The sequence below is a fragment of the Arachis hypogaea genome, chromosome 4 (assembly GCF_003086295.3).
Source record: "Arachis hypogaea cultivar Tifrunner chromosome 4, arahy.Tifrunner.gnm2.J5K5, whole genome shotgun sequence".
NCBI classification, from domain to species: Eukaryota; Viridiplantae; Streptophyta; class Magnoliopsida; order Fabales; family Fabaceae; genus Arachis; species Arachis hypogaea.
In genome coordinates this window covers 2,402,021-2,409,572 of record NC_092039.1, presented here as the reverse complement: position 1 = coordinate 2,409,572, position 7,552 = coordinate 2,402,021, and the positions used below count along the sequence as shown (strand labels likewise).

At 31.1% G+C, this 7,552-nt stretch overlaps 1 long non-coding RNA gene across 1 annotated transcript; it reads right to left on the bottom strand.

The window, feature by feature from the left end:
- Positions 1-2,644: 2,644 nt before the first annotated feature.
- On the bottom strand, positions 2,645-3,975 carry LOC112794150 (uncharacterized). Its single transcript, XR_003198737.3, has 3 exons — positions 3,884-3,975; positions 3,431-3,614; positions 2,645-2,995 (listed from the first exon to the last, which is right to left on the bottom strand). It is a non-coding gene; the product is annotated as an uncharacterized lncRNA (long non-coding RNA).
- Between the last annotated feature and the right edge of the window lie 3,577 nt (positions 3,976-7,552).

Genomic DNA, 7,552 nt, shown 5'->3' with positions numbered 1-7,552 from the left:
GGAGAAGAAAGAAACAGGCCAGCGGTTAAGTGGCTAAACCGATCGAAACTTGAAAGTATGGGCCGGGTTAGCCCGGTCCATTTAGGTCCGACCCGTAAAATCTATGGGTTAAAGGGCTGACTGTTTAAATTTATTTTATTTGTGGGCCAGAATTTTTTAACCCAAACTGTTTATGGTCAGTTCGATGGGTTAAATGAATTAGTCTATCATTTAATTTTATTTTTTAAAAATATTTTAACAAAAAATATTATTTTTAAGTCAAAAAATTTTTAAAATAATAATTTTTTAGTTAATAGGTTTGATTTTCGGATTAAATCAGGAGAAATATCGACTAAAAGTACTGCTTTTCTTGAAAAAAATGTAAAAAAAAAATAAATGGGCTATCCATTCAGTCCGTAGACTAATTTGTTTAACCCATTATTTTTTTCAGGTTAATCAAGCTCAATTCGTTTAATCCTAAATTTAAACGGATTTAATTTTAGAAATAAAGTTCACCCATTTAAATGGATAAACAGGATCCGATGAATTTAGCTGGCCCAAGATCCCTCGCAAGTCGCAACTCACATCGTTTTTCACTTTTTCTTTCTAAATTCTCAAATACCTTTCCTTGGCTCGCTGTTATTGCTCGCCGTTGTTTGTTTTGCAAGTCCCATTTACTAAATTTTCCCTCACTTTCTCAGCCTCCAAATAGAGATTTAGGGTTTTGATTAATATCCAGCGGTTAAAATTGTTGAAATTGATTTATTAAAATAATTTTATATTTAAATATCTTATGCAAAAAAAAATTTATTTATCAATTATATTTGGAACTTTAGGTATAACCATATAAAAACACTTTTTTGTTTATTTATTACGTGAAAAATATTTTGTTTTAAAAAAAAAATAAAAAAATATAAATTGTAACTTCTTAAAAAAATATTTTTTATTTTTTAAATATTTTTATTTTTATTACTAAAAATTTACTAAACATGTTAAAAAATTAAAAAAAATATTTTTTATTAAAAAATATATATTTTTTATTAACTTAATGGCGCCCAAATCAGTTCATCTAACTTTTATGTTATTATCTTATTGAGCTGAAAATTGATGGGTTGGGTGCACATATAAATGATTAACTGAATTAACTGGCATTTGACTCTATTTCTTCCTGAATGTTCTGTTTGTGTATCATGTCATGTCCATGGAATTTGATTATTGAGAATGAGTTCTACCAACCAATTTGGCCCTAGAGAGTGTTTCAAATTTACACTTCTCACTAGAATGTGTTCAGTTCTTGAGAAGTCTTTTGGTTTGTTTCCCATTTCTAGCATCATGCCAGCAAAATTTATCCAGAATTGTTACTTTACATGAAATTAGTAAAAGAGATTTAATTGCAAATCTTTTGAACTTTAAACACGTCTCTTATGATAAAGGATAGTTGTTATTACATTGTTGCTGTTATGAAAAGCATAGTGAAAAATGTTATTAAGTTGGCAAAGAATTAGGGAAATGCTATTAATGCTTCTAAGATAGTAATCCATTTGAATTGCAGGTGATGAAATGGGGGATGAAAATGGTTCTTCTATTAATTTGGATAGCTTGAGGGCTAATTGGAATCCATCTCAAGATAAATATTTTCTTAAGCTGTTGCCATTCAGTTGCTGATGGGAGATACAGCCTTTCATGTTTTGATGTAGCCATTGAAAATGAAGGTAGAAGCATTCATCAGTAAATATTATTGTATACAACAACAACAATAAAGCCTTGTCTCATTAAGTGGGGTTGGCTACATGAATCAAACGACGTCATTGTGCTTTGTCATATATCATGTCTACAGAGAGACCGTTTACATGTAGATCTCGTTTGACCACCTCATGAATGGTTTTCTTAGATCTTCCTCTGCCTTTCGCCCTTTGTCCATCTTCTATCTCATCCACTCTCCTAACTGGATGTTCTATCGGTCTTCTTCTCACATGTCCAAACCACCTGAGATGCGATTCAACCATCTTTTCCACAATTGGTACTACTCCAACTCTCCCTTATATCTTCGTTTCTTATTATATGGTTGAAAGAAAATTTATTTTAACTTTATTCACCGAATTGAATAATTTATGAAGAGTAGCTCATATTTTGTCTTAGAAATTGCCTCAAAAGAATTGGATGATCAAGCCACTGCTGCCAAAAGAGTAGCTCATATATAGAACTAAAAGCATGCCTTTCTATTCTAGTATGTGCATATTATGTCACAATGAAGATACTCAGCATTGCAAACTGAATTCTGGAGAGGGATCTTGTTGCAGTAAGTCGTCGATGCCAGACACCGATCCACCCCCTATTGCAGATGACATAGCATTGCATATTGGCAGAGAAAAGATAGAAGATACCTTTTCTATAGATAAGGCTATTAAGGTGCTTCAGGATATACCAGGCATGGATGAAGATCTAATACTAGATGCATGTGAATTTTTGGAAGATTAAAGAAGAGCAAGGATGTTTATGGCATTGGATGAAAATTTGAGAAAGAAATGGTTGCTGAGAAAGCTTCATTCATAAACTTAAGTTAGTTTCATGCAAAGCATGCCATAGCTTTGAAAGTTCACATCAACCCTCAACAAATTTGCAATTAAAGGAATTATCATTTGTTTATCTTTGTATATTAGTCAAGTAGAGATTAAATTTGAAACCATAGCTGTCTTTGTGTTTGAAACAATAACAACCAAATCTTATCTAACCAAAGCATTGTTGGAAGTTCAATGTAATGAAAAGACAAAGTTAGAGTTACAAAACATTCAGCACTGAAAATCAAACTAAATTCTAGTTTGCTACATCACTTCTGAACCTATGAACCTCAACTCCTAAGTAATCAACTGGACCTATAACTGCAACATGGGGTTTTCCAACTAGAACCCTAACAGCAGATATCTGATGGTGATTGGTTAGAGTTGTGCTTACAATCTTTTGAGCCACTGATTCCAGAAGGTTGTGAGGTGGCCCTTGAATAACTTCCTTTACTATTCTGCATTCATCAATACTTCACAAATTAACATAGTATTTATGCAAAATGAGTTTAATTTTGATGCACTGACATTGTAAAATGTTATACACAATCGTTTAATCACATGTGTTATTTTGGATGATCATTCACCGGTCAATTCAAAAATAGTTATTTTTGCTGACATGACTTTGCGCAATTGGATGCACGTGTAAAACTGCTTTATACGGACAAAGTGCGTCCAAATTAAATTCTTTTTCAGAATGAAATCATAAATAGCTCATTTTATAAAACTAAAGTCTTATTCAACCCTAAGAAAATTATTAGAATGCAGTATGCTGATACTTTGGAAACATAAACAAGACATAGCACTTCATTTTATTTAATAATTAACATGATAACTGGATTTAGCAATTCTTGTTCTGATTTTAACTGAATCTGACAAGTTATCAGATTTACCAGCAGCTCTGAGATCCTTCCAAGCATCTATATCTACCAAGAGTTTCTGACCAAGTGTTCTTTCTTCTGGATTCACACCATGAAAACCATGGAACATCAATCCCATAAGAATGAGTTTGTCACCCCTCATAAGTGATTCAGTTTCCATTGTTGTTGCTGCTATCATCATAGGTGAACACTAACACTGAATTAAGCAACAATTCCTCAATGCAATGTTGCAAAATTACATAATAATCCTAAATTCTTATTAGTGTTGAGATTGAATCCAGTCAAATTTAAATGGTGATAATCTTTTTTTATGTTTCCCATGCTATCAATATATCTCTTAACAGTTGCAAAACCAAATTTAAACTCAAGAAATTGGTTAATCTATTACAAACGCAGAATTCACATGTGTGTGTTTAGTTACATGATTAAGAGATATCAGATAAGCATTTAGAGATAGTTAGTTACCTTGGAGAAGCAGAGGAAACAACCTTGTTCATTTGTTTGCTTTGTAATATGAAAGGAGAGAAAAGAAAAGAGACATTTTTATTGTGGTGGAACCATGGTGGATAAAGAGAATTATTTTTTTACATTGATTCTTGTAACTTTTTTTTCTTTTTATTTATTTATTTATTTATTGTAGTTGTTGAAACGAAGATGATTCAAATCCTTGTATCCTACCAAATACCAATTACCAACCGAGTCCGGCTAGGGAGACAATGGCTTATTTGTATGTACAATGGGCTATATGAGTTACAAAATGAACATTACCATCCGGGGATAATAAACATATTCACCAAAGATCGAACTTTTGATCTTTCAGATCTAGAATTCTAATACCATGCTATGATACCACTCATCCCAGAGGCTTACGCTGATGAGAAAGGATAACACTAATGATTATATCTCTAGTACTCTATAAACCTCCATTGTACGCATTGTACAGATATTCCATTAGCTCCCTATACTTTTCCTTACCAATAACTCGAGTTAAATGATCAAGTTATTTAGGGAAGATGATGGGATACGGCACATGACACAGGACACACAGACACACAAGTTTTAAAATATTATAAGACATAAGGACATGGTATATATATAATATAAAGTATTTTTTAGATAAATTATAATGATATTTAATTTTTTATTGATATTAAAATATAAAATAATTTTTAATTTTTTTAATGTCTTTTTTTTAATTATATAAAATTTTTAAAATATTTTTATTTTAATAAATAATAATATATATTATTTCTAAATTCATTTCAAAAATACGTATTAAGAATAAGAAGCATATTTAGAGAATAACTTTTTTTATTTTTTTTAAGATTTATTTATTTTTTTAAGACACAGTTGGACACATTAGATATGCGTGTCGGACAAGTGTCATATACAAAATGTGTTCAAGACGCGAACTTAACAATTCAGTATAATGTTCCTGCTTCATAACTTAGGGCAAAGGTTTTGGGTTCGAGTATTAAAAAAATGAATAATATATATATTTTTTACATTATTTACTTTCTTAATTTTTTTCAAGTGAAAGAAAATAAAAATGTTATGTGCAAAAAAAAATTAATTATTAAATTAGTCACTGTATATTTATATACATGTGTTGGTTAATTCACCTTTAAATATTTTTTATATTTTAATATGTATTTTTATAGTTGGTTGATTTGGTATGTACACTTAGCATGAACAAAAAAAAGAGTGATAATACTAGAATTTTTTGTTTAAAATAATAAAATCCCTTCACACACCTCACAGGTCTTAAATCAACATCCTCAAATGTTCATTCAATTCAAAACAGATCTGCTAAAGAAAAATGGAAATGTATAAAAGTAGAATAACTATGACTTTGTTATTGATGGATACCTATATATGAGAACAATAGAATCTAAAAGAGTTCATATTTTATATCAACAGACATAGATAAAGAATGCATTTTAGTTAAAAAAAAAACATACATCCATAAGAATTCTGTATAAGGGAAAAAAAGGGACAATTGCACTAAACAAACTCCATCACTTTGCATAAAGATCTAGTGCTTGTCCTCTTTAGGAGTCTCTTTTGAAGGAACCTTTGATTCCAATTATTTTGCAGATTTCTGCATTTCCTTGAAAAAAGAATTGCAAGAACATATTACAATCTAAAAAATCTGTTAAATCTATGTATAATCGACGGAAAAAGTAACCATCGCCTTCGTCGATGTTGCAATATAAGAAGAAAAATAACAAATTGAAGATATGTAATTTTAGGTTTAAGGTTTAAGACAAACATGCTTTAAAGTGCAATTCCAAATCACAAAAAGCCATCAAATTATTTTCTGGTAGATTCATAACATACATTTTGACTTACTAATTTAATAACCAAATCAATAATTCATTAATTCTAAGTTTATTTCTAGTAGTACTTATTTAGAGGGCGAATGTCAGAGATTATGGGGTTCAAATCCTAGAAATAGCTCTCCACACGAAAGAATAAGGCAACAAATATCCACTCTCCCTAAACCCACCAGATCAAAGTCCTATGCACCAAGTTCCCTTTACTTCTAATGGTAGTTGCTTAACAACCAAGTCAATAAATCAAAGCGAAGTTCATGGTATGTTCCCGACATATTCTGGATTAGGTGTTTTATTTGATCCATTTCATTTATGCTATGATACTTAACAGATTTCAATCTTCAAATCTGTTGTTTTTTTATCTTACTACCAATTAAACATGCAGTTTTCCATCAAGAGAAACACTCAGATCAAATCCTTCTCAAAATGGAAAAGCAGTAGCTCTAAAAATTTATTAAAATTGCATTACAGAGAAATCTCACTCCCATTGTATATAAAGCTAACTACACGAATCAAACAACACCATTGTACTATATCATAAACAAGTAACAATTCCTAAAGAGATAAAAACAAAAAGGTTGAAGGAACATATTTCTAACACTGCTAGCACATCATCAAAATCTAAGACCCTTGGTCATGAGTACTTAGGATAAACGGCACCAATTCTTTCTAGCTTTCTCAATACAAGCAGTTTTTGACATAAGGTAGTTAGCTAAGCAAAAGCGAGCTGATTACTAGACAAACCTCACCTGCAAGGTTGGATTTCAAAACCGCCATTCCATTCACTACTCCAGGTCAAAGCTTAGCCTTCTCCACCTAATTATTTTTAGGTGAGAAATTCCTTTAAAGGAAATGTAATGTGACCAATATTTTTCCTTGTATATTTGCCTTATCGACCCAATAGTAACCAACTTTTTTTTTCATTAATAATAGAATACAACGTTGAATTGAAAATGAGTAGCAAACCAAAACAAAGTCTTAAAACCTCTATTTTAAAATAACAATCTAGTGATTCAGAAAACATCGAGTTCATGTCCGAATTGTCGTTAAAGATTTTGTTTTCGACACCATCGCACTCCTTGACTCAGGTGCAAATTCAAACTGTATTAAAGAAGGTCATCTCCCCACAAAATATTTCAAAAAGTCTACTGAACGTCTTAGCTCAATAACGGGCGAAAGGCTAAATATCATTTTTAAACTAACCGATGTTTTTGTTGAAAAGGGTAATCTTAGAATTCCTACCGAATTTATCATAGCAAAGAATATCAAAAACGATATAGTTTTAGAGACACCTTTCATAATCCTTTTGTTTCCATATCTGGCAGATTTTTCTGGACTAACCTCTTTTGTGGGAGGATAGGTAACTTTCTTTGAGTTTCTAGACTCGCCAAAGTAGAGATCTCTAAACCTAATTGAATCCAAAACCAAACAGATTTGCTTTTTGAAAGAAGAGATCTCTTTCAAAACCCTTGAATCACAACTTTCTCAATCAAAGATTTAAGACAAAATAAAAAATCTTTCAAATCAAATTGAAAAGTCTATCTGTTCTGATTTGCCTCATGCCTTCTGGAATAGGAAAGAACACATTGTTGATCTTTCCTATGAAAAATATTTCAAGGAATCAAAAATTCCTACAAAAGCCCGCCCCATTCAGATGAATGAGCAACTTTTCCACCATTGTCAAAAAGAAATTAAAGATCTTTTGGATAAAGGATTAATTCGTCCTAGCAAGAGTCCCTGATCCTATTCTACTTTTTATGTTAATAAGCAAGCTGAGATAGAACGAGGAACCCCTAGA